The sequence below is a fragment of the Mustela nivalis genome, assembly GCF_964662115.1.
Source record: "Mustela nivalis genome assembly, chromosome: 13".
Lineage (NCBI taxonomy): Eukaryota > Metazoa > Chordata > Mammalia > Carnivora > Mustelidae > Mustela > Mustela nivalis.
Window position 1 is genome coordinate 80,137,056 of NC_139032.1, and position 19,876 is coordinate 80,156,931.

General features: G+C 42.9%; 1 long non-coding RNA gene across 2 annotated transcripts in view; it reads left to right on the forward strand.

Moving 5' to 3' along the window:
- Window positions 1-84: 84 nt before the first annotated feature.
- Window positions 85-19,876, forward strand: part of LOC309846425 — a 40,630-nt gene continuing 20,838 nt past the window's right edge. For both annotated transcript variants that reach the window (XR_014301932.1, XR_014301933.1), the window contains exons 1-3: window positions 85-284; window positions 2,859-2,995; window positions 16,387-16,527. This is a non-coding gene — a long non-coding RNA (uncharacterized lncRNA). The remainder of the gene's footprint in view (window positions 285-2,858; window positions 2,996-16,386; window positions 16,528-19,876) is intronic.

A 19,876-nucleotide genomic window follows, 5' to 3' on the forward strand; every position in this document is an offset into this window, starting at 1 on the left:
CTCTGGACTCGTCGCGCCGCCGCCGAGGCCCGCCCCACTGGCGGTGGCGCCTGTAGGGGCGGAGGAGAGCGCCTCTGCGCAAGCGCCGTCGCGTGCTCGCCGCCGAGGGAAGTTACTGCGCAGGTTTGCGTGGAGCTCGCTGAAGTACGACTGGGTCTCAAAGGGTTGGGGTTGTTACTTTGTGGACTTTTTACTATTTTTAATGCCAGCAAATACTGCTTACTGGACGCTTGTGCTACACTGACCGCAATGCTAAGCACACATTTACTGCGTTCACTCAACAGGTATGTTTTGAGCAATTCGTACACAGAGGTGAACGAGGCTCGCTGTCCCTGTCCAACAATCCCAGGAGGGGCTTATCCCCATTTTATCAATGGCGATACTGAGGCTTATGTTGATCCAGTCACGGGTCCACGATCATGCAGCTAGAACGTGGCACTTAGTGTTTCATTTCTGTCCTTTATAACCTCTCTTTGATGGGAGGCAAAAAATCGTGAAGGCATTTTTCACAATTTAACCACCTCGCACCAGTCCTCTGCTCTTCCAACTCAGTCTGCTGTTGCATTCTCCCAGAAAGTTAAGAGCACCTCAGCACAAGGCAGCTTTGACTTTCGTGGAACCTTGACACTTTGGCCTTGTGTTTGTGGAGAATATATATATATATATCTAATATTTATATTGATGCACATATAGTTCATATTTTACAACTAAATTGGCATAGAGATGAATATATTAATGTTCTACAGCAAAACATTTTCTTTAACCCATAAGTTCATCTTTTTTTTCCGACTTTAAAAGCACTTAAAACATTTTTGTGGGTCCCTAAAACTATTGCAGGGCCCCAGGGACTGTGTTTGTTGTGTCTAATGAATAGGACTGCCCTCCCTCAGACCACCAAAATGAAGTTCAGACTCTCTCTCTCGGCACTGAAGAGCTTTCATAAGCTAGCTTTGCCTTAAGTAAGTGAGATTTCTTTGAAAAGTGTATGGTAGTTTACAAGTCTCTTATTTTCAGAAAGAATTGGGTGTGAATCCTTGATCTTCAACTTACTAATGATTCACCATTGGGCATGTCACTTGATTTCTCAGATCCACAGTCTTTTCTGCAAAATGAGGATAATGATACCTCATTATTTTATTATATACACATAATGCTTGACATATAAGTTTTTAATACATGGGGATGGCTATTACATAATAATCCAATATAAGGTTAAATTGAAAGCCCTTCCAGCCCTATAGGTCTATACTTCTATTCCTATATCCTTTAATTCCAATAAGTATAGTTTGTTTATGGTCATAATTTAACATCTCTGAAATCAAGAAATTTGCCTATGCCAAATAAGGAAGAAAGCTGTGAACCAATTGCCATTATTTGCCTAGCTGTGAGTTTAGGTCTGACTAGGAAGTTTCTGTATATTCAGTTGTCACCTGAATTGAAACCTAGCTAATGCTTATTGAACACCTACTGTGAAACAGGAACTGGCCTAAGAATGATGAATACTTTCTTGTTTAATCTCTATATCATCCCCCATGAAGTCAATGCTGTATTTGCCCCATTTTATGAATAAGAAAAATATGTCATATAGGTCAAAGACTTTATAAAAGACATAAAAATTGACAGTGCTGGGAGTCGAATTCAGGCACATGTGACTTTAGAGTACGCATTCATAAACACCATTCTAATCTAAAAGATTAGATGCAAATTATTTCCACTTGTAGCAGTTTAGGTGTAGATCCCTGATTGTTACTTAAGTCTATGTGGAAGACATTACCCTGGAATGCAACGTTGAAGAGAAACATTGTTGTGCATGAGATGTGCCTATTCATGCTAAGCAATACAGTTGAAGACTATAGAAATTGTCACTTCTTATAAGTCACACAATTTTTGAAGGAGAAATTGTGTGTGACCAATTGCAGCATAATTAGAACTATCCATTGGATGCCTATCAGGGTTCTAGTTAACTTTTTTTTAAGACTACTTATATGAAAAGAGATGGATACACAAAATATTGAGTGTAGCACTATTTGTAGAAGACTAGACACAAACGATCACTAGAGAGCTATTCCAATACATTTTAATACATCCATACTGTAGGATATGTGCAGCAATTAAAGACCAAGGCATGTGAGTGTGTTTTGGTATGGAACAATCTCTAAGAAATACTTCAAGTGAAAACACAAGAAAAAGGAAAGTAAATAGTATGTCAACATCTGTTAAACTATAAAAGAAGGTGGGGGAGTAGGATATATATATATATTTGTGGAAACGGACATTGAGGGGGATTTTTCCTACTGTCCTGAACTGCTGCTGAGGCCCAACTCTGAAACTCTAAAAGTCCATAAGGAACCCACTGCCAGTGACTGTAACTAGCTATCTTCCAGGAGAACATTTGAGGAGTCATTGTTCGAGAAACCAGCCCTTCCACCAACCTCTACCTCCACTCCACCATTCCCACCCCCTCTCCCCACAGACAAACCATCACCACTGATCAGTGGAAAGAATGGATAGTTGAGAGGGAAGCCAGGCTTCAGGAAAGAACAATGTCATAGAAAGACTCGTCCCTTCCTCTCTCTCCATGGGGGATTGTATCACTTCCTAGAGGCAAGGGAGAAGACTCCAGGAGAATCACTAGTGAAGATTGGGTGTGCCTATGGAAAGAGGAGACTGACACCACCACCATCCCCATATCCGTTTGGACATTGGACTAACTGATATGCTCTGCCCCATTGTATCCTTGGCAAAGGAAAACACGAGAGAGACCACATGGCAGGGGGCTTTGGATGGCATGATGGAGGGCTCTAGAAGGGGAAGGCCTGAAACTGCCACACCAACCCACATATACCTTGATTTCTCAGTCCTAGATTGGAGTGCAGCAAAGAGACGTTCATCCTGGGGATGTGGCATAAATGACACAAGCTGGCAGTCAGCTGGAAGATAAAGCAAATGTATGAGAGGTCATCCATTACTAGGGAGATGAAAGAGATCACTCCAGGTACTGATGCTTTGTCGTATCTACTCATTCTTGTTACATTTTTACCTGTTTATATATTTATAATTTCTTTTGTAAAAAATGGATGTTTTCCTATCTTTAGCCTTTTCCAAAGGCTAGAAATTTGAAGTTATTTTCAGACCTATCTGTGGTGTTTATTTAAACCAAAAGTTAATCTCCTTATTGGTATTAAAGACTTAATTTCATTCATTAATTTTGCTCATTTATTTTAGATTTTTCATTCATAGTCATATCTTGGATTATAGATCCCCCCCCATACATTTACCCCCTTTTTATCTAGTGGTTTTGGAGTTGCCACCATTCCAGAACCAGATATTAAAATATTGATATTCCACTTTCTGGGTAATATTGGAGATACAGCAAAACCAGCACAATTTATACTCTGAATTTTATTACTGTGTACATGTGCTACCTAATTTAAAAGCCTAATGTATTGTTAAGTTTAGTTGGTTACTCTCCAATGATACATAATTCAATTAAGTAAAAACTAGCAATCAAAAATTATTACTGCATCACCCCCCCCCCCAAAAATAGCAATTGATGAACTTCAAGATGTAGCAGATTGACAGAGAAGTAAAAATCAAGTGCATAAGACTCTTTAGTCTCTGGGTAGAACAAAGGATTAGATGCAAATCCATGATACAAAAGAAGAATGATGCATAAATATAAGGATACAGTATGTGTTCTACTTAGTTGTAGAAGAAACATTGTGACCGTTTAAATTGTCTCCCCTCTGACATACCCATCCACTTTGTACCAGCCCCCCCAAAATATAATCCTCTGGCATTACAGCTTATTAGGGCATGACTTCTAAAGTTAACAACAGCAAAATTATATAAGATGAAAAGTGTACTTAAAATTTCTCAAGAAAGTTCTACACCAGAGACTGACTGATCATCTCTTAGTTTTCCTCTAGTGTCAGATCTGATAGCCATCTCTTCGACTGGTGGCCAGAAGAAGTGGGTGGTTTGGAATTAGAGACCATGTTACATGAAAAAAATGTGCATCTTCAGACTTTAGAATCATTGTGGCCAAATGAGCACACCATGAGGTCTACATGAAAACTGAGATCTTCTAAGAAATTAACAGATTCAGCTCTTTTATCACATACAGAGTAGTATTTAAATTTTCTTTGTTGCTTTGTTGACCTTCACATTTAGTTGAAATAATGTAAGTTAAAAGCATGTGTGATGTGACACAAGTGTATCAAAGTGATAGTGACTGTCACCATGCCATAGATTTTGGCAGGTGCTGTCAAGAACTGGGATTTGGAGGCGCCTGGGTGGCTCAGTGGGTTAAAGCCTCTGCCTTCAGCTCAGGTCATCATCCCAGGGTCCTGGGATCGAGCCCCACATCAGGCTGCCTGCTCTGCAGGGAGCCTGCTTCCCTGTCTCTCTCTGCCTGCCTCTCTGCCTACTTGTGATCTCTGTCTGTCAAATAAATAAGTAAAATCTTAAAAAAAAAAAAAAAAAAAAAGCAGAGGGGAGCCAATAAAGATCACCTTTACTAGTGACAGTAAACCAGGCTGGAGAAGAAACTTTCAGGGCTGGTAGCTGAAGGGCACCACGAATCGTGAATCCTAGAACCCGGCTGCAAGGACCAGGACAGCTCCCACAGCTGACAGGGGGCAGAGCCCCAGGAACAACTCCCTCCCAATAAGGATGACAATGAATTAAGGCTGAATTGAGCACAACCAGGTGTTCTCAGATTTACCAAAGGGAGCAGTTCCTCATCTACCCAGGAATGCATGAAGCAGGGAGAGAAAGCAGGAAATGTGCTTAGAAAAAACCCTTCCCCATTGAAACCCAGACTGGAGAAGAAGGGGTTCCCCTCTACCATCCACGGTGAACACAGAGCAGGGCTTAGAAATAACGGAGGAAACAACCATAACACAGCCAAAAAAACATAAGAAGGACCCACACTGACAGGTCGGAAATTATCCAAAACTCTAATTGGATTTGAGCCCCAGCCTGGCCTCTGAGGAGCTCTGTGTCTTTGGACAGGTTCCGTAAAGTCTCTAATTCTTCATTTCCTTGCCTCCAAAAGGAGGAAACAGGAGTGTCTAATTCCGCTGATAGTTGTGAAGAGAAAATGAGGTAAAGCATACAAAGCTCTTTGCCGAGTGCTTGGTAATGAATAAACCCACGGGAAACTGTAGCTGCCAGTATGATGTCTGAGGGCCAATGAAGAGCTCCTGGAACAGCTTCTCCATGTAAACTGGGCAAGGTAGAACCTTTATCTGCTCTCATGGCATTCAACGGAGATCAGAAGAATTTCTGCTGAATAATAAGAAGTAATTGGGAGAGAGAAAGAAGAGAGGAAGAATGGGAACCAGGCAGCTGTTGGCTCAGGTGGTCTGAAAGACTGACTGGAGTAGGGCCCAGGGCAAAATGGGTTGAGCCTTCCCTTTCCTATGCCTGCTGTACCACCCCAAACACACACATTTTGGGAGGGGATGGAGGGAGGGTGGAGCCCACCTATTTGAGCCTCCCTGGCATACTCTGAGGTCCAAGGAGGTAGGCTCTATCCCCTGACAATCGCCTCTTTAAGTAACCCCTCCTCCCAAAAAAACTCATATAGCGGTTAGTTTTTGGAAGGTTTTTCTGGATGGTACTTCTGTTTAAAACTTTAAAATCTGCTGCATAAGGGAATCTGAGGTCCCAGAAGTTCCTCTTACTGAGAAAGCTGTGAGATCCATTCAGGAGTGATCCCACATCCCAATTAACAAGGCATTCACTCACCAGTGATTCACTCTTCAGTGACTAATACTAAATACAGTGAGGAAAACTTGCACTTGGACTTGAGCTGCTTTCTCCTCCCATCCATCAGAGCCCCTTGGGGCCCCCTTCCTGTTTTTCTGCTCGGACTCTTATATTGGCAGACCAGAGGGGTCTATGGACACCTTTTTAGCCAAACCTCCATTAAGCAGAGGAGAAAACAGAGACCTGAGATGTTAACTGACTTGCACAACAGTCACTCAGCAAGCCGGTTCAGACCTGGACTAGAAACCAGACTCTGGATTGCTAATCTATCACTTTGCCAAGATTTAGATCCCAACTCCACAGCCTATTAGCTCTCAGATTTAGGCAAGCTTCTTAATCTCTCTGGGCCTTAGTTTCCTCATCTGTATGATAGGTATGGTAGCCCCTAGTTTATTGGATTGTTGAGAAGCTTAGAAATATTTCTAAAGTTCCTCTCCACCATAACCTGCTCCCCCTCCTTCTCGCCCTTCTTGGGTGGCCAGGGTGTTCGATCGCTCCTGGAGGACATCCCTGCAGCCTTCAAGCCTGATTCTGGACACAGCCTCTGGCTTCACTGGGGGGAGAGGTACTATTCCCTCACTGCACCTCAGCATAGGTGAGGATTTACTTATTTTAGAATCCCCAGAACAGGGGTGCCTGGGTGGCTCAGTGGTTAAAACCTCTGCCTTCGACTCAGGTCATGATCTCAGGGCTCTGGGATCAAGCCCCACTTCGGGGGAGCCTGCTTCCTCCTCTCTCTCTCTCTGTCTGCCTCTCTCTGTCTGATCTTTGTCAGTCAAATAGATAAATAAAATCTTAAAAAATAATAATAATCCACAGAACACAATATCTGTGATGCATGTGAAACTCTTGAGGGCAGACAGACATAATTTTAATGATTATACTTAAAAGTCTTTATCTCATTCTCCAATCTTGCCCAACATTCTTTTCCCATGCAGATATTGAAGAGAAGGCAGAGAAAAGGGTGTATTAAGGAAGAATTCTTTCTTGCCTTCATATGTATTCTGGGTTTGATAGGTTTAATCACCCTCATTAAATCACCCATCACCCCGAGCTAAGGACGAAAGGTACCATTTCTATTGGATTACTGTTTGTACCTGATACAAGTATGTACAAGACGTAAAAACAGAAGCAGCCAATAATCTGCTTCATCAATAAATGAACATAGGGCAGCTGGGCTTCACTAAATGACAGATCCTTCAGTCTTTGTTTTAGGAGAATAGCTGGGGTCACTGGTTCTCAAATCTCTTTTGGGACGACTACTTCCTGCTTCCTGGTTTCCTACGTCTATTCTGGTATCAAAAGGAAAAAGCTGGCAGGCCAGAGCATTGCAGACGAGCTCCACAAGAGGGTGTAACAGGCCCGCGCCAGGCCAGCTCCCCCATCAGAACTCCTGGGCTTTGGACATCGGTCCCAGTTCTGGTGCTCACATGGATCTGGTTTGGCAGCAGTATGTCCTCTCTCTGTTTTAGTTCCTTTCTTTTCCGAACCCAGGAGGAAGTGGAGAGGCTTTTGGAGTCAGGTGCCCTTGGATTAAAATCCGGGCTCTGCCATTTTGCTGAGACATTGGCAAATGAGTTCGCATCCTCAGCTGTTGTACTAATGATGGGTAACTTCTTCCCAAAGGTGGGGAATCACAGAAATATAGACTCTTGGTGCAAGAAGGACCTTCAAGATTGACCAGTAGAATCCCCATATCTCCCAGATGGGGAACCTGAAGCCCAGGCTAGATGGGGACCCAGGTCTCTGAGCACTTGAGCCTGTGCTCTCTCGGCTACACCCAGCTGCCCCCTTCAAATACGAGTAAGACGCAAAAGCATTCATCAATGAGCAAATGAATGAAAGACAACCAGGAAGTCCGCACCTTTATAGAGCAAGAGCTGTGGATCAGAGAGAAACACGGAGTGCCATCTCCATCATCCAGCTGCAGTGGTGACTAACTGGGGCAAGTTACTCAACCTGTTGTGCCTCACTTTCCTCATCTCTGACAGGGTAGAGGGAAATAGTTGGAGTTACTAATGGTATCTACCTCCAAGGGTGTTGGGAGGATTCAGTGAGCTCCCACATAAAAGGCTTCGTTCAGGGTCTAGCACCTAGTAGGCAATATTAGTTCTAGCTGTGTAACCTTTCCAAACCTTGTGTTCTCATTTGTAGAGTGGGGATTTTATTTAATATTGTGGGGAGGATGAAGTGGTACAACATATAAAAGCCCTCAGCAGGGCACCTGGGGTCTCAGTCAGTTAAGTGTCTGCCTGGTTAAGTGTCTGCCTTCAGCTCAGGTCATGATCCCAAGTTCCTAGGATGGAACCCTGCACTGGGCTCCCTGCTTGGTGGAAAGCCTGCTTCTCTCTCCCCCTCTCCCTCTGCCCCTCCCCACCTGGTCATGCTCACCCTCTCAAATAAATAAAATCTAAAAAAAAAAAAAAAAAAGCCCTCAGCATAGGACCTGACTCATGGTAATGATATAAAAGAGAATCTATTGTATGTAATAATAATAAATATTACTTTATCCCCTTCCACAAAGTAAAGAATGGCCATTTTTTTAAAAAGATTTTATTTATTTATTTGATAGACAGAGATTATAAGTAGGCAGAGTGGCAGGCAGGGAGAGAGGAGGAAGCAGGCTCCCTGCTGAGCAGAGAGCCCAATGTGGGGCTTGATCCCAAGACCCTGAGACCATGACCTGAGCCAAAGCAGAGGCTTTAACCCACTGAGCCACCCAGGTGCCTAAGAATGGCCATTTCTAAGAACAAACCTTTTCACCCCCCATTGCTAGTACATCAGTTGAGGCCTCCTCTCTCTCCTGAGCTGTTGCTCCTCTGCACCTTAGGAGGAATGGGTGATGACACCTTGGAGGGGATTCTGGCCAACTGTTGCTAGGAGAGCACACGGGTTCCTTATTGTATGTTTCCTACAGCGACTGTCACAAACTACCACACACTGGGGAGTTTAAAACAGCAGAAATGTGTTCTTCCACAGTTCTGGGCGTTAGGAATCTGAAATCAAGATGTTGGCAGGGCCTTGCACCCCCTGATAGTGGGCTGAATCCTTCTTCGCCTCTTCCAGCTTCTGGTGGTGGCCATGAATCCTTCCTCTTCCTTGGCTTGAAGCTACATCATTCTGATCTCTGCCTCTGTCATCATCTACATGGCATTCTCCCTCTGATGTGTCCATGTCCCTTATTCTTTTATAAAGACAGTTCATTCTGGATTAAAGGGCTCTCCTGCTCCAGCATGACCTCATCTTAATGGCATCTGCAAAGACTGTATTTCCAGATTAGGTCAAATTCACAGGTAACCAAAGGTTAGAACTGCAACATACCTTGGGTGCAAACATGGTTCAACCCACGATTAATTAAAAGATTTTCAAAAAATTTGAAATTTTATGAGCTCTTCCAACTTACTGACATCTGTAATTTACATATCAATATATTAATGTGATTATAAGATTTTATTTCATTTGTTCATATACAATTAATGTAATATTATTTTAAATATATACATTCAAATTATATTAATTATTGATTGACTTGTTCAAATTAGTTATTTATAATCTGTTGACTGTTAGAACAGTTTGAGTCAAACAAAACTTTTCTGTGGACCTGACTGAAAGTGCTCCACAGAAGGTGCTCGGACCATCACTTTTCAATCCCTGGCTCATGGATTGTCAGGGTGGTCTTCCTACAAAGCAAATATGATGATAACTCCCTCCATGAAGGCCAACAGCGGACGATGGCATCTTCCAGAGAATACTTCCAGCTACATCCTCCTGGTCTTCTTGGAAAACCTGTGCTCAGGTGTAACTCCCCCATCTTAACCAGACCCAGAACAAACCTTCCCTACCAGGTCTTTGCTTACGTGTTTCCTCCAGAAACAGTCCCCATCTTTCCCATTCCCCACCCACAACAACCCACCCCTGGGTTCTCTCTGCTACTCATCATTCAAGGCCCAGCTTAAAAGCCACTTCCTCCATGAAACCTGCAGACCCAGTAGGGTCCTCCCACCCTGGGGTTCTGTGCTACCTTACTTCTGCATTTGTAGCACCTTCCCCAGCTTTCTGGTATCATAGTGGGGTTGAACTACTAGCTGCTTCTACCACAAGGCTAGGAGCTCCTGGAAGTCAGGAACTTACCTTGGTAGTTGTATTAGTTTGCTGGAGCAGTGACAAAAATTCTTTGCTTGAGCAAACTTTAGTTAGCCTCTCGAACCTTCTCCTAGACCCACCTGTGCATTCCCTTACAGAATCCAGTTTTTGCAAGAACCCTGCTTAATGATTTTAGCAAGAACCCCCATCTCTTGAGACCTGATCACCCTCACTGTCTGACCAGATTCCTTGTCCTCCACCATGCATCAAGTCATGTCCAAACACCAGGTCTGTCTTCAGTTAAAATTCTCTTAGGTCAATTTAGCCAGTACCTACCCCCAACCCCATCCCTGATGTTTCCTCTTAGTAATTTTCCATCCCCTGACCCCCGCTACTCCCTGGCAACAAATTCCTAGTAGCCAATGCTATGCTTGGAGTTGAGCCCATCTCTCTTTCCCACTCCCATCACAGCCCCTATACCTAACACTATAGTCCAGAATAAAACCGGCCTTACCATTGTGAACAGGTGACATTGAATATTTTTTTTCATTAGCATATGCCATAACAAACATCCCAGACTGGGTGGCTTAAACATCAGAGATTTATTTCTCACAATTCTGGGGACTGGAAGTTCAAGGTCAAGGTTTGAGGGCGTTGGTTTCTTCTGAGGCCTCTTTCCTTGGTTCATAGATGCCCATTTTCTCCCTGTGTCTTCACATGTTATTCCCTGTGTGTGTCTGTGTCCCAGATTTCCTCCGCCTGTAAGAACACTAGTCATGTTGGATTAGAGCCCTTCCCAATAACCTCATTTTAGCTTAATTACCTCTTAAACATCTTATCTCCAAAACCAGCCACATTCTGAGGTACTGATGTTAGGACTTCCAACATATAATTGGGGCTAGGACACAATTCAGCCCATGACTGTTGTTTAAAAAAATTTTTTAGTAACCCAAATAATATAGAAATTTATTATTATTACTACTACTATTACTACTACTAGTACCTCAAACAATCCAGGTAAAGCTAAACTCTCTGTTTCCCTACCTGCCTCCACCCAATGGTTAACACTGCTACCAGATCTATTTCCTATTTGTTTTGTTTTGTTTGAAGACTTTATTTACTTGTCAGAGAGGGAGAGAGAAAGAGAGAGACAGGCAGAGGGAGAAGCAGACTTCCCACTGAACAAGGAAACTGATGTGGGGCTCGATCTCAGGACCCCCGGATCATGACCCAAGCCAAAGGCAGATGCTCAACCAACTGAGCCACCCAGGTGTCCCTACCAGATATATTTCTAAGCCTTTATATGTGGGTGCATATTCATGAAGATATAGCTTTACTGTTTTTTTTTTTTTTAATATTTTATTTATTTATTTATTTGAGAAAGAGACAATGAGAGAGAACATGAGCTAGGAGAAGGTCAGAGAGAGAAGCAGACTCCCCGTGGAGCTGGGAGCCTGATGCGGGACTCGATCCCGGGACTCCGGGATCATGACCTGAGCCGAAGGCAGTCGTCCAACCAACTGAGCCACCCAGGCGTCCCTAGCTTTACTGTTTTTAATTTTACATAAATAAGATCATATTTTCTGCTTTGTTTTGCAAATCCTCATTTTTAAAAAGATTTTATTTATTTATTTGACAGAGAGAGAGCACGAGCGCACAAGAGGAAATACAAGCAGGGGGTGGGGGAGAGGGAGAAGCAGGCTTCCTGCCAAATAGGGAGCCCGATACAAGGCTGGATCCCAGGACCCTGGGATCCCAAGCTGAGCCGAAGGCAGACGCTTAACGACTGAGCCACCCAGGCGCCCCTTCCTTTTATTTTGTTGTGTGTATCTATCCCATCTCTGCCCTGACCCAGGGCTTAAGCATGTTCAGAACATTTGTTGAAATATTGAAAAGAATGAAGGCCTGGAGCATAGGTCTGCTGTGAATTTTCTGGCAGTCGCCTAATGTTATAGAGTCTCATTTTCCTTTATGTCAAATGGAGGACAGTAATCATAATACTTAGCTCCTCACTGGTTGGCATTAAGCAGTTATCCTTTGCCTTAGTACTCTGCTGGTGCTGTCTGAACATCCATCCCACATGACCACGAGAAGTCCAATATCCTTATTCAGTTTCACTTCCTTGACATTTCTGAGAACCCAGGGAGCATTTCCATTTTCCACAAATCCATCCTGCTGGGTAGATCGTTTCTGCAGACCCAGTGGCCTGCAGCTCTTCTCTTTGCTCTTCTTTGCTCAAGCAGAGACCCAGACTACTAACTCAGTTCCCCAAAACACACCAAACACTAGCTTAAGGAGTTTTATGAATGCCTCCCTGATAGCATCCTTACCATCCTCATCATTATCACCACTACTATCTTTTACAAAAACCTCTGGATTCATTTCTACAAACATACCCCTTTTGCGGGTGAGGAATTGGGGGTTCAGAGAGGTAGAGGAGCTTTCCCAAGGTCACTCAGCTAGTTGGTGGGAGAACAGGGTCCTATCCACAGCATTTTCTAAAGTAGGGCTAGTATAGTGGAGGAACCACACCTCACTGAAACTGTTTTACACAAAGGCATTAAGTAACTGAACCATACATGATCTCAGGGTGGTGGCATTGAGCCCCACATTGGGCTCTGTGCTCAGTAGGGACTCTGCTGGAAATTCTCTCTCCCTCTCTCTCTGCCCCTCCACCCCCAACATGCCCGCGCACACGCGCGCCACACACACACGCACGCACGCTCTCTCTCTCTCTCTCTCTCAAATAAATAAGGAAATCTTTGAAAAAAATAACAACCACATTGTAAGGCAGTTACTCTATTTTCAGTTATCTTCCATTCCCTCTGATTAAATTCAGGAAAGCTCTCATAGTATCTGATTTCCTTGTAAAACTTCTCTAACATGTGCCAATCTCCCTTTTTAACAAAGAGAAAGCAGGCAACAGTATCTAGCTAGAATTTAATCACACTGTTTTGTTTTCCTTCTATTCATTTTTATGGAAATGATGTTGATTTCCCATCCACGTTGCCATATAAATGTCCTTGTTATTAAAAGTGAATAGACTTGCAGAAAAATACCAAGTAAATAGTAGTGTAAGTAGTTCACTGAAATGGCAAAATTGTGCAATTTGGGGCCTCAAGCCTGGGGAACACTGCACATAATAATGAGGAACTTAAGATTGGATGCCAGAGTCCACTGCCTGGCCTGGCCTCCTTGGTCCCAGAGGTGGTGGGGCGGGCAGGGGGGTGACGGCTCTCTCCCCAGTTCTTGGCAGGGACCATGAGGAGAGGCGCCTCACCCCAGTCCAGCTCCAGCCCCAAGAAAAGCCCCTTGACATCAATACTCCAGACCCACCAGGGGCCTAGCCCTTCCTTTATGCTGCCTTATTATCCTAAAGGGCTCCATTTCAAGAGGAATCTCCATCTCTCTTCACATAACAAATATCTCTTAACACTGTTTTTCCTCAAAAAAAAAAGTGCAGCCAATTTTCCCCTTGACTGCAATTTAAATGGCAGGCAGCTTTGCAATGGCAATTTATTAAAGGTCTGTAAAGTCTTAGATCACAAGAATAGCCTCCCTTGCCTGGCCCAGCCCCCAGATGGGGAGGGGTATGCTAACACCCTACCCCACCCCCAACCCCAATTATAAATAAATACTCCTCCTAAAGCCCAGCTCTTGCAGTGACCTTGGCCCTGGCTTGTTCTGTTCAACATGCCCACTCTTTATGGGCCAGTCTTCTTGGCTTCTGGACCATCAGTCCAGTCTGGTGAGGGAGAAGCTCATTGGGCCAGGACTTGGGATGCTAGGGTCCTAGTACTAGAATGATCCTTAATTTGCTTTGTGACCTTTGCTGTTTCCCTCCCCTCCCCAGGCTTGTTTTCCTATCAGTGTTAAGAAGGGGTCAGAGTCTCTTCCAGGGCTGATTTTCTGTTGGCTGTGGCTTGAGGCTGAATTAATTGACCAGCTCAAGATCAAAGAGCCTGAAAGAGCCAGCAGTGAGGTCCAAGCCTCAGACTTGACCACCCGCAGGCCAGCCACAAAGAAGACTTTGAGACTTTGCCACTTCAGATGGTTTGTGGCCCGTGTGTTCTATCTCAGGAAAAACCGGTCTGCTGGGGACCAAGCTGGTCTCTTCACTTGCCAAGGGGTTTCCTTACCTCAATAACTACTCCTATTTTATTTTATTTTTTTAAAGATTTATTTATTTATTTATTTGAAGACAGAGATCACAAGTAGGCAGGGAGGCAGGCAGAGAGAGAGGAGGAAGCAGACTTTCCGCGGAGCAGAGAGCCTGATGCGGGGCTCGATCCCAGGACTCTGGGATCATGACCTGAGCTGAAGGCAGAGGCTTTAACCCACTGAGCCACCCAGGCGCCCCTCAATACCTGCTCCTACAGTGAGGAAGCTGTTCTCACTTGACCTCTTATAACTCTCCTCCCTTCCCAAATGACTGGTTCCAGCAGGAGAATTTTCTGTTTTGTCTTTATAAAATGGATGTTCTGCATGAAAATGTTTGGACAATATAGAAATGTTTGGACATTATAGAAATGTATAAAGAAGAGACTCAGAGTCAACTGAAATATTATTTATTTACCCCTGTCTGAGACATTCTTTTTTTTTTTTTTCCAAGATTTTATTTTTAAATAACCTCGACAACCAATGTGAGACTCAAACTCACAACCCTGAGTTCAAGAGTTGTACACTCCACCTACTGAGCCAGCCAGGTGCCCCCCTCCCTGAGATATTCTTCATAAACATTTTTGTGTTCATCCTTCCAGGCTTTCTCTAAAAATAAAAAGACATGTACCTGTATAATGAGGAGAGGATCAGACTAGAAATACTGTTACAATTTTTTTAAAGGCAATATTATGACTCATACAAATATAAAAGGAACACTTGTCAAAGATTTTATTTAACTCAAAATTAATAAAAGAACCAGTAGTAAACTAAAACCATTTCAAAGGAGAATCATATATATCGAGATCTGGATCTACATATAGATCTGGATAATAACTTTGCATTAGTTATTATCTTTAGGGCAATAAAGTTATTGTCTTTAGGGCAATAAAGTGGTATGTGGAATTGTCTCTTAAACTGTACATTTACAGGACAAGATCAATTTGCGTTTCTGCAAGCAAGAATAATTTGTATTACTGTCACTTTTCTGTAACTTACAGGGTTGTGAAATAGTCTGATTAAAGACAATGAAAGATTCAGACCTCTGTAAAGTCAGGTAACCCCCAAAGATAACACCCAACATGTCATGGAAACAACATTCAAAAAACTTAAAAAATTTTCACCTAAACATATATTATGGTTATAATAGCTTATATGTTGGGGGTGCTCACTATGTGCCAGACACTGTTTTAAGTGCTTTTATAGTATTACCTCATTTAACCCTCACAACAAGACTATGAGGTAGACTCTATTGTCACATCATTTTTACTAATGAGAAAACTCAGATACAGACATGTTAAGTCACAATGTCACACAGCTAGGAAGTGGGGAAGCCAGAATTCAAACCCCTGTTAAAGAACAAAAGTTCAGGGGCGCCTAGGTGGCTCAGTGGGTGGTTAAAGCCTCTGCCTTCGGCTCAGGTCATAATCTCAGGGTCCTAGGTTTGAGCCTGGCATTGAGTCCCGCATCGAGCCCCGCATTAGGCTCTCTGCTCAGTGGTGAGCCTGCCTCCCCCTCTCTCTACCTGCCTCTCTGCCTACTTGTGATCTCTCTGTCAAATAAATAAATAAATAATCTTGGGGGAAAAAAAAGAACAAAAGTTCAACCAAGTAAATTTTAAAGACTGAATTAACTTTATGAGTTGATTCATGAATTGGGCAGCTTCACATCTAGCAAGTAGAAGGGCTCTCCAAAGGAAGACAGAAAGGGAAAGGTTGTTAAATGCAGGGCAAGGAAGTCATAAACAGAGGAAAGGATTATTTTGGGTGAGGTCACCTTCCTTTGAGGACAAAAGGGTCTTATTAGGTGGATTACTTCATCTTGTTTTGGGGGATGGAGAGGGCCCATGTGACAGATTACCTTATTGGTGCTGACCATACGATTCTTTTTTTTTTTTTTTAAGATTTTATTTATTTATTTGACAGAGAGGGAGAGAGATCACAAGCAGACAGAGAGGCAGGCAGAGAGAGAGGAGGAAGCAGGCTCCCTGCTGAGCAGAGAGCCCAATGTGGGGCTTGATCCCAGGACCCTGGGATCATGACCTGAGCCAAAGGCAGAGGCTTAAACCACTGAGCCACCCAGGCACCACAACCATACGATTCTTGACTGACCAGTTAGGACTATCTCTGGGGGAGGTCAAGGCCGCTATGAGGTTAGGTACTAAGCCCCAGATTGGTGACATGTCCGAGCATCACTGACTGTTTTGGGCATGCAGTTTTCTTTTTAACACCCTTAACTATGACAGTATATTATCATTTATCCAACTTCTGATTGATGGACACTTGGGTTGTTTCCAGTTGTTTTTTTTTTTTTTTCTTCTCAATGATGAATATTTCAGTGAATATCTTTATCTCATTTTCTACTTTTCAGAATTCCTCCAAGTGGAATAGCTGGGTTCAAGAATATGTGCATTTTGTGGCCAAATTGCCCTCCAAAAAGGGGAATCAATTTACACTCCCATTAGCAGCCAACTTGGGAGAGTGTATTTTCCTACATCTTTGCCAACAATGAGTAAGTACATCAATCTTTTCAGTATTTGCCTGTCTGATAGATGTTAAAAAAAAAAAAAAAGAGGAAAAAAAGTTTCTTAATCTTATTTTAATTGACACTTCTTTTTAAGGCAAGAATCCTTCAGGACTCTTTTAGATGGGCAATGATCAGTGTCAGAGATCACTTTGCACTCTCTGTCTCTTTGACCCCTTAGCATACAGTTTTGAACGCAGAGTGAGGAAAGGACCTGTCCAAGGCCATCCTGTGAGTCAGGAGTGGTCCTGGGACTCTCCTCAGGATTTCTGATTTCTTTAAGAAATAAATACAGCCTCTCTTATGAACCTCCCTGACACCAGTGTTGGTTTTCGTCTGAATGCCAGAGAGGGTGACGGGGACGCATCAGAAGTACGTCCTTTGGGTTAGTCAGTCAATGGAGATGATATAATTCGGTAGGCCATTTGGAAAAAAAAAAAAAACAAAACCACAAAAAACCTGAATTCCTACCTTACTACAAATGGACCAAACACTTAAATGTAGAAAAAAAAGAAGCTGGGGTGCCTGAGCAGCTCAGTTGGTTAAGCCTTTGCCTTTGGCTCAAGTCATGATCCAAGTCTTGACATTGAACCCTAAGTCTAGCTCCCTGCTTCTCCTTTTCCCTCTGCCCCTCCCTCTGGCTCGTGTGTGCACTCTGTCTCTCAAATAAATAAATAAAATCTTTTAAGAAAAAGGTAAAATCAATAAGTACACTATAAGAAAAATATGAATGAATTAGTTCTATGACTTACTTTTTTTTTTAGTTCTATGATTTATAAAAACAAATCCTAAAGAAAGGTGTAACAAATTTAACTACTAAATGCTTTAAAACATCTGCATAGCAAAATCAACAACAAACCACCACAAATGAGTTTGAAAGACAAAAGGAGAATGTACACGAGATCCCACTTTTTTAAACAAAGAATGCACATCAGAAATCACTTAGGCACTTACCAACTGTTAGACCCGTTATAAGACGGAAAAAGACAATGCCTGTGAATGTGGCTTGGACAAAGGCATTTTTCCTCAATGCAGGCATGGTTGTTAGGCCTGCCTTCTTGCTCTTTCTGATTTCTAGTGATACGTTCAAAATCTGTGGAAAAGCATCAGACAAGGGTATAGGCATGAAGGGCGCTATGGGGGCATCTTTGCAAAAAACCACACTAGATTTGGGCGCCTGGGTGGCTCAGTGGGTTAAGCCGCTGCCTTCAGCTCAGGTCATGATCTCAGGGTTCTGGGATCGAGTCCCGCATCGGGCTCTCTGCTCAGCAGGGAGCCTGCTTCCTCCTCTCTCTCTCTCTCTCTCTGCCTGCCTCTCTGCCTACTTGTAATCTCTGTCTGTCAAAAAAAAAAAAAAACCACACTAGATTTGAATCCTGTCTCTACTGGCATTTGTCAGTCCATTGGCAGGATGTGCGACATCCCTTATCTCTTCATTTCTAAAATGGGGCTAGTGATAACCACATCTCCGAGTGTCTCTGAGGAATCAATAAGATGATAGATGTGGACGACCTGGCACAGAGCCTGGCACTTATTAGACAATTAAAAAAAAAAATGTGTGTGTTCCCTTCCCATTTCCTTCTCTGAGAACCGACAGAGATTTCCTGGACTCATCAATTCATTCATTCAACAGTGTTTATTTCATCCCTGTGCATGCTGGACACCGTGCAGGTGCCGGGAAAACCAGTGTGAATGTGAGAGAAGCAGTTCTCTTCCTCTTGGAGTTTACAGTCTAGAGGTGACACTGGACATGGAACAGATAATTTTGCAAAAATGTATACTTTATGGCAGAAGCAGAGCTTTGGAGAAAAGAACCCCAGAATGCAGCAGGAGCCTTGGGGATGTTCAGGAAAGGCCTCTGGGGAAGGGACCTGAGGGATGGGGGGAAAGTAGATTGGTTGGAGCGGAGGAAAACTCTGGAGCGGCCTGAACAAGGTGGACCAAAGTTACCTAGAGAAACCAAAGGAAGGCCAGTGTGACTGAAGCCTGGGCAAGGCATTCTCAGCTCGAGAATTCCAATTTTCACATCCCAGACAAAAGTTCATCCTAGTTAAATTGTAGAATACCCAACCAGTGTTACAGAGAATTTCTGGTGTGAAACCCCCCCCCCACCCCCATCCCACCATTTGGTGGCCAGAAATGTGAGAAGTGTTCAGTGTGAGTCCTAAAGGAGACACACGGGACTCAGCGGAGTTTTTCTTACACAACTTGGTTAATGTGGTATCCACGAGATGGTTTTCATTGTAAAGGTGCATTTTCTTTCTGGAATTAATAAGTGATTTCTGGGGAGATACTTTAAAACTATGTGACTACTCCTCCATTCCCCAACAATTTTTCACCAATGGTTTTTCACATCCATGCATGATCTTACCTGGATCGATTATTACTATGGTGATTACAAAATGATGATTTCCTAATTTCTTTTACACTTATTAGCTGACAATCTTCTATATAGTAGAACTCTCTCCATTCAAATGAAGAGAGCTTATTTTGTCTTTTTTTTTATTAGAGTGTTGTTATGCACTTATGGATTACTTTTTTATTTAATGTGTAGCAGTCCTTTATCACCATTATTCATTTTGATGTTCAAATTGTCCCAGATTTGACCAGTGGGAACTGCATGGAGGCAGCTCCTGTGTGCTGTGATAGGTCCCAATAGCTTTTAGCACTTGCTTTGCTTTGTGGCACAAGAAGATATTCTCGGTCTGCTTTACCTTTTTAAATTTTTATTTATTTATTTTTTAAAAAAATTTTTAATTTTTTTATTTATTTGACAGAGAGAGACCACAAGCAGGCAGAGAGGCAGGCTCTCCACAGAGCAGGGAGCCTGATACGAGGCTTGATCCTAGAACTCTGGTGACCTGAGCCGAAGGCAGAGGCCTAACCCACTGAGCCACCCGGGCGCCCCTACCCTTTTTTAAATAGGAATAAAAGAAGGCCCAGAGAGGTGAAGTGGCTTGCCACCTCACAGTTTTTGTGAGATCCTAATCAAGCTCAGGACTTTCAATTCCAAATTTCTAGGAAAGTAGTTACCTGATAGGCCAGACATTGCTATAACACAGAAAAGACTTTATCAAGACATGTAAATGATCCCAAAGCCAGTTAAATCTTTAGCAGACTTCACGCAGAGCTTGCCTAATGAGATGAAAACATTTGCATCATACCTTTGAACTTAGACACTTAGCAACACATTCCAAGGGTATTTTATTTATTGAGGAAGTTATAATTTGGGGAATAAGAGCATAGATTTTGGAGTCAGAAAGAACAAAGTTTTCCTTTAAGACCCAGGCAGATTCTGCCTTTGTGTTTGTCTTTAGGCAAGTTACTTCACCTTGTT